The sequence below is a fragment of the Ambystoma mexicanum genome, chromosome 10 (genome assembly GCF_040938575.1).
Source record: "Ambystoma mexicanum isolate Mex_15411 chromosome 10, UKY_AmexF1_1, whole genome shotgun sequence".
Classification (NCBI taxonomy): Eukaryota; Metazoa; Chordata; class Amphibia; order Caudata; family Ambystomatidae; genus Ambystoma; species Ambystoma mexicanum.
The window spans coordinates 1,683,137,304-1,683,145,206 of NC_090932.1; positions in this window are offsets into that span (position 1 = coordinate 1,683,137,304).

The window sequence follows — 7,903 nt, forward strand, 5'->3', positions numbered from 1 at the left end:
ACATCCTCATGTGCTGACTCATCAGGTGTGGCTCCCTAGGCCTGGTCTTCATGTGCTGACTCATCGAGTGTTGCAGGGTGTGGCAGGCTGAACATGGTGCGCATGGCTTCAGAAGCTCAGCTATATGATCTGCTCCATCCTTAAGGCCGGTTCTTCGTGTTACTGTGCACTCACATGCAACATGACTCTCATGCCGCTTAGACCAGTTTAATTACCTTTGAAACCAGGCGTTCTCCTGCATACTCACCTCCAGGAAACCGGTGTTTCATCACTTCATCTGCAGACTCATCTCCTGACATCCAGTGATCTTGATCCCAGCGCCGCAGCACTGCACTCCGCATCTATGAACTCGGACCCTGTGAAGAAGACGAAAGACAAGGTTAGAACATCCGTCCTAGGGACGCACCGCATTTGAACCCAGCGCGCCCCTAGTTAACAATTTACCAGCTACTGTACCACTGCAGCTTCGTTCCTCGTTCCCTCCGGCTGCCTCCTCGAGCTCCACAGATGCTGCTGGGCCGGCAACATCACCTGCAAGGGAAGAAAGCAAAAGAGCAAACATCAAAAGCGGAACGGACAGCAATACAAGACAACAAACTTTACAATACAACAAAAACAGACGAGGAAAGACAAAGGCAAACAGGAACACTTACCTGAAGTATAGTGGCTTAGTGGCAGCAGGACTGGACTACCACATGCAAGGGACCAGTGAAGGAACTCGGTCCAGATCATACAAGCGCTCCTGCCAGAAGCAGCAGGACGGAGTGCTCACCAAAACTAATCAACAGATCAGCTTTCGAGGGACGGTGCATCCCACGGGTACCACTGTTGGGAAGGAGGGGTCTGGAAGGGGATCAGGTGCACAAGATGGCATACTCATACTCATGCCCCCTATTCTCCACGCAGGAGCAGTTCCACGCAGCATCACCTATTACCACCAGTCACCACATAAGCACAGAGGACAAAGTCAGACCCGAGCGACCTTACCCCCGGGACGGCTGCAACCGTGCCCCAACGCATCCGCAGAGACCAGGTGAGCATGACAGAATGCAAAGCCTCTTCGAGTCTCTGCCTGGGCATTATGGAAACTTCTGAAACGGACCAGTTGGCCAGATTATTTGGAGAGTTACGGGCTGAAGTTCATGCCTCAAGACAGGAAACCAATGCCCTAAGGAGGGATCTAATTGTGAACCGGGAGTGGACAGATGAACTAGCAAGGCAAATGCTCCAGGCACAGGCAGGCCAGGTCCCACTGCCGGGGTATGCCCCTCCTGCTGCGGCTCTACAGCCCACGCCAGTACAGGTGGTTCTTCCAGGGGGGGATCCGTTGGCCCCGCCCGAACACTTCACAGGCGATCCGAATAAGTATGCCATCTTTATGAATCAATGTCATCTACATTTCTTGTGCAGACCTGGGGCAGTCCCCAATGATCAAGCCAGAGTGGCATTTGTACTCTCAGTTTGGGAGGTAGTGCAGCAGACTAGTCAAAACCCTTGGTAAACCAAGATGTTCCTTTGCTTCGAGACTTCAGAGGTTTCCAGCGTGGAATGGAGAAACTATTTGCATAGCATACTCAAGTACGGGCTCTGGACAATGAACTATTATCACTGCGGCAGGGTAACCAAGACCTACTAACATATATCGCTTCCTTCAATCATCTGATAGCATAAACTAACTGGCCAGAGGAGAAAAGAACTACGCTCTTTTACCGAGGCTTGTGAGGGGAACTTAAGGACGTATTAGCCCAAGTAGTAAATCCCCCGGAAAGATGTGCTGAATACATCGACCTGATAGTGCAGCTCGATCACAGATTGCAAGATCGGAAGATGGATCGGGACAAGGCTGAGGGGCGGTCGGTCTATGTGCGACACTGTGAGAATCAAACCAAATCCCACGATCAGTCCGAGCCAATGCAAATCGGAGGCTTGCGGAGCCCACACACCAAGGCAGAAAGGGAGAAAATGAGACAGCAGCAGCTTTGTTTGTACTGTGGTAAGGCAGGTTACTATCTCCAAGAATGCCCGGTGAAATCACCCAAGGAAGCAGCTGAAGCAACTGACAAGGGTGAAGAAGAAGAACAGGACTCGGGAAACTCCAACGCCCGGCAAGCGTAGGGGTCCACTTGTTGAGCATTGAAAAGGAACCTATTCAGACCTCACATCTAGTCATCCCAGTGCTCCTGGTAAACCACAAGCAACTGTCGAAAATACATGCCTTGGAGTCATACATTGACAGTGGGGCTGTGGGAAATTACATGGACCAAGATCTGGCTACCCATCATAGGCCTTCTTCTCCGACAGAAGCAGGTTTCGGAAAACGTCACAGCAGTTGATGGATCTCAGCTATTATCCGGCCCTGTGACATATTTCACTGAGATGGTCATGCTTCTGTGTCAGGACGGTCACCAAGAGGACATCACCTTCGATCTCATCGGCGCTCCTCAGTTCCAGATGATATTTGAAATGCCCTGGCTGGAGACCCACAATCCTAGGATTGACTGGCGTAAACGAGTTCTGACCTTTCCCAAGACTGTGCCTACACCTGTTATAGCAAGGTGGTCTTGCAAACCCAGGTTCGCTGAAGAAAGAAACCATACTGGGCCTCACCAGTTCACTACCACCTGAATACCTGGATTACCAAGATGTCTTTCAAAAAGAGCAAGCGAACACCCTACCTCCACACAGACCGTATGACTGCCAAATTGATCTGGTACCTGGCACTCAAGTTCCCTGAAGACGGATTTACGCCCTAACAGAACAGGAAACCCAGCATCTAAATACCTTCCTCGATCAGTATCTGGCAAATGGCTTCATTCGTCCGTCCAAGTCCCCTGCATCCTCGCCCCTCTTTTTTGTGCCTAAAAAGGAGGGAGACCTGAGAACTTGCATTGACTACAGAGCACTTAACCAGATCACAGTAAAAAAATTGATACCTGTTACCGCTTATCCCCGAGCTCTTGGATCAAGTCAAAAACACTCAGATGTATACAAAACTAGACTTACGAGGGCCTACCATCTAGTAGGAGTAAAAAAAAGGAGACGAGTGGAAGACAGCCTTTCGCACGAGATATGGCCTTTATGAATATCAGGTTATGTCCTTTGGACTATGTAATACCCTGTGGCGTTCCAATTTTTCTTGAATGACATGCTCCACAAACTGCTGGACGTCTGCGCTCTTGTCTATATTGATGACATTCTTATCTATTCGACCACCAATGAGGACCATGTCAACCATATTCGGGCAGTTTTGGAGAAACTGCGGCAACACCAGCTATATGCCAAATTGGAGAAATGCATCTTTCATGTGACAGAGGTAGAATTCCTCTGGTTTATTCTCACACCACGGGGCGTACGGATGGAGAAGCACAAGGTAGACGTTATCCTTGACTGGCCCTCACTGACATCCATAAAGGGAGTACAGAGTGTACTCGGGTTCGCCAACTTTTATCGCCGGTTCATTCCCGGGTTCTCCCAGATCGTCCACCCAATCACCTCTTTACTACGGAAAAATAAACAATTTAATTGGTCCACAGAGGCAGGGAAAGCCTTCCAGGAGCTAAAACAAGCATTTACCACAGCATCAATTCTACGGCATCCTCTAATAGAACTGCCATACGTGTTCGAAACTGATGCTTCCAACATAGCAATGGAAGCAGTCCTGTCACAACGAGACCCTGAAACAGGTCAGTTGCATCCCATGGCATTCTGGTCTCGCAGGTTTTCAGCCCCTGAATTGAATTATGCAATCACTGATAAAGAACTGCTAGCAATTAAGGCAGCGTTCAAAGCCTGGAGACATTGGGCCTCATTACGAATCCGGCGGTAACCGTGCCGGAAATTCCGGCAGGTTACCGCTGGACTCGTATTACCATTCCACCTCCATGATTGCCGGAATCACCGGGGCATTACAACCCCGGTCACCCGGTAATTCCGGAGGTGGAAATCGGTAAATCCCCATGGACTCCATGGAGATGGGGACCATGGAAACACTGGTTCCGTCTATGACAAAGCCTGTATTTCCATGTCCGCCTGCAGGCGGGTGGAGTTAAACCCGCCAGGTCAGACCTGGTGGGTCTGACACCTCCCGCCTGCAGGACTCTTAATCAGCTGGTCCGGAGAGAACAGTGGTGGCAGATTTACCACCACCGTTCTTTCCGCACCGGCAGGGTCATAATGAGGCCCATTATCTTCTTGGAGCTAGACATACAGTCACCGTCATCATGAATCATCGCAATCTATAATATCTGAAGACCGCTAAAGCACAATCATCACACCAACTCCGCTGGGCTCTCTTCTTTGTGGAATACGACTTCGTCATCACCTATAGACCCGGAGTACGCAATGGAAAAGAGGACGCCTTGTCTCGCATGAGTGAGGGAGAAGAGGCATTCACTACACCAGACCCCGTGGCCATCATCCCGGAAGGACGAATCCAAGGCATGATTGCTGCAACCACCACTCTAGACAACTTAAAATCTGACCTGCAACACTTGATGAGTCCAGCAGCGCAACAGAAATGGCTAGGGAAGGGAGACCGGTATACGATCGTGGACAACCTACCATACTACCAAGGATGATTGTACATCCCGGATAAGAAATTATAGAATCAAATCATTGCAAACGATCACGATTCATTAGTAGAAGGCCATCCGGGAATAGCCAAAACCCTAGCTTAAATAAAGAAACATTTCTGGTGGCCAACTTGGTGAAAGAATATTGTCCAGTTCATCGCAACCTGTGGCACCTGTGCACAAGTCCCAAAAACAAAGTCCTGCAGGTCTGCTACACCCTTTAGAAGTACCCCAAGCACCTTGGCATACGCTATCAATGGATTTTATTACAGACCTTCCTCCTGTAACAGATACAATACCATTTTAGTCGTCATAGATCTGTTTTCCAAAATGGCCCACTTTATTCCCCTGAAAGGTCTCCCAACTGCTTCTACTCTGGCTACCGTGTTTTTGGAACAGATTGTGCAGCTATACGGGTTCCCATCAATATTGATATCAGACCGAGGAACTCAGTTTGTCTCTGCCTTCTGGAAAAGGTGTTGTAAAATTGCCAAAATCAACCTCTGGTTATCTACAAGCCATCACCCCCAAACTGACGGCCAGACCGAACGGACTAACCAGACCCTCGAGCAATACATAAGATGCATACTGCAACAAACCGAGGATACTTGGAAGGACATACTTTGGTTAGCAGAATACGAATATAACAACTCCATTCACACCAATACGGGACAACGCCCATTCTACATAGTGTACGGTCGACATCCACGGACATCTGTTTTTGACCTACTCTAATCATTACAAATGCCCGCTGTAACGACCTTACACAAAACCATCACCCAGGTTCTTAAGGAAGCAGCAGAGCATCTTGCCAGAGCCAAAGAGAAACAGAAGCAGTTTTTGGATCGACACCGAAGGGAAGCTCCCAACTACGAAGTCGGAGACAAGGTTTGGTTAGCATCCAAAAACATCCCCCTGAAAGGACCATAGGTGTTCCGTCCCAGATATCTGGGACTCTACATTATCAAGGCTGTGATGAACCCTGCGGCCATGAAATTAGAATTACCGGCCCATATACAGATCCCCCCAGTGTTTCATGTCTCCCTCCTAAAACCATTGAGACCAGGTACGTGGATCGATACTCCACCGGATCCCAAAATCGTTGAAGGAGAACCAGAATACAAAGTTAAAAGGATCCTAGACTCTAAGATGGTCCGGTCCAAGTTATACTACCTAATAGACTGGAAAGGTTATGGCCCCCAAGATTGGACCTGGGAACCCAGTGAGCATGTCCACGCTCCACGATTACGAAAAGGAACTAGACCCGACTGCACACCAGATTGTAAGTACAATTTTAAGGTGAGTAGTAGGTAATTAGTGAGGTGCACAGGAGAGAAACACTACCCTGACACTAGGTAGTGGTGCAAAATAGGGAAAATAAGTGTCCACAGGCTGTGGCTCACTCGCGTCCCCTGCACTCTCAAGGTATTGCCAAAGGCAATCAATCAGTCAGAGATTATAGTTATGCAGTTATACTGACATAACTTTTTACTTAGAGTTCAGACCATAAGGTTAGCCCTACTATAGAGCAGGGATCAATAAATTAGTTATTTGATTGATAAAGATTACTTTTTAAAATCTTATAAATATACAAGTGAGCATACAATTCAATACTTCTAAATAAGGCCAAATATTCTAGTAATTTCCAATTTCCATAACCTTGTGTAAAATGTATTAATACATGCCAATCTATATTTTGCAATATTACCAATTGCTGATACCCATATAAATTCCTGTAGATAAATTACTTGATACAATATTACTTTCATATTGTGGTATACAGTATAGCTTCACTACTGTTACAATAGCTCAACGCGTTTCGGAACTCAAGTTCCTTTCCTCAGGAGCAAACTAATAGGTTTCTGATGTGTTTGTACACTGTTATATTCTTATTCTCATATTCAAACTCTCTCACGCTACACGATTAATCAGGCAGTTCCACCACAATAACCCCACTAAACCAGGGCTAGGGGGGAAACTACCCATGAAAGGGGCCTTGAGGGGGAGTGCTGTCATGGCCACAGGCCCCAGAACACGAAACCCGCACCATCTAGTGATGGGGGCAATTGGTCACTTGACTCACTTATGTCCCTTTGGGACCCATAAAAACAGGGGCCCTGGCTGAACTCATTCTTGGTGCCTTCTCATATAGAGATGTGAGCAGGAACACTTTATTTAAGTGCAGGAGTGCTTTTACTTTATTTCAGTGCTTTTATTTTACAAGAACTTTCCAGGAGCTGAAAGCCTTTATTCCAGAGAACATCCTCATGTACTGACTCATTGGGTGTGGCTCCCTAAGCCTGGTCTTCATGTGCTGAGTCATCGGGTGTGTCAGGGTGTGGCAGACAGGCTGAACCTGGTGGACGTGGCTTCAGAAGCTGAGCTATATAAGGTGCTCCATCCTTAAGGCCGGTGCTTCGCAATACTGTGCACTTGGTGCAACGTGACGCTCACTGCCGCTTGGACCAGTTTACATACCTTTGAAACCAGGTGTTCTTCTGCATACTCACCTCCAGGAAACAGGTGCTTCATTGCTTCATCTGCAGACTCATCTCCTGACATCCAGTGATCTTGATCCCGATACCGCAGCACCACGCTCTGCAGACACAAACTCAGACCCTGTGAAGAAGAAGGAAGACAAGGTTAGAACATCCGTCCTAGGGCTGCGCCACATTTGAACCCTGCGCCCCACTAGTTAACAAATTACCAGCTACTGTACTGCTGCAGCTTTGTTCCTCGTTCCCTCCGGCTGCCGCCTCGAGCTCAGCAGCATCTGCCGGGCCGACAACATCACCTGCAAGGGAAGAAAGCAAAAGATCCAACATCAAAAGCGGAACGGACAGCAATACAAGACAACAAACTTTACAATACAACAAAAACAGACGAAAAAAGAAAGAGGCAAACAGGAACACTTACCTGAAGTATAGTGGCTTAGTCACAGCAGGACTGGACTACCACGTGCAAGTGACCAGTGAAGGAACTCGGTCTAGATCATACAAGCCCCCCTACCAGAAGCAGCAGGATGGAGTGCTAACCAAAACTAATCAACAGGTGAGCTCTTTCCAGGGACAGTGCATCGCACGGTTACCACGGTTGGGTGAAGGGGCCTGGAAGGGCTACAGGCACACAAGCTGGCATACTCACACCCCCTATTCTCCACGAAGGAGCAGTTCCGAGCAGCATCATCTATTACCACCAGTCACCACATAAGCGCAAAGGACAAAGTCGGACCAGAGCAACCTCACACCAAGGAGGGCTGCAACCGTGCCCCAACACCTCCGCAGAGACCAGGTGAGCATAACAGTCTCATCCCTTCTGCTAGCTCGATCACG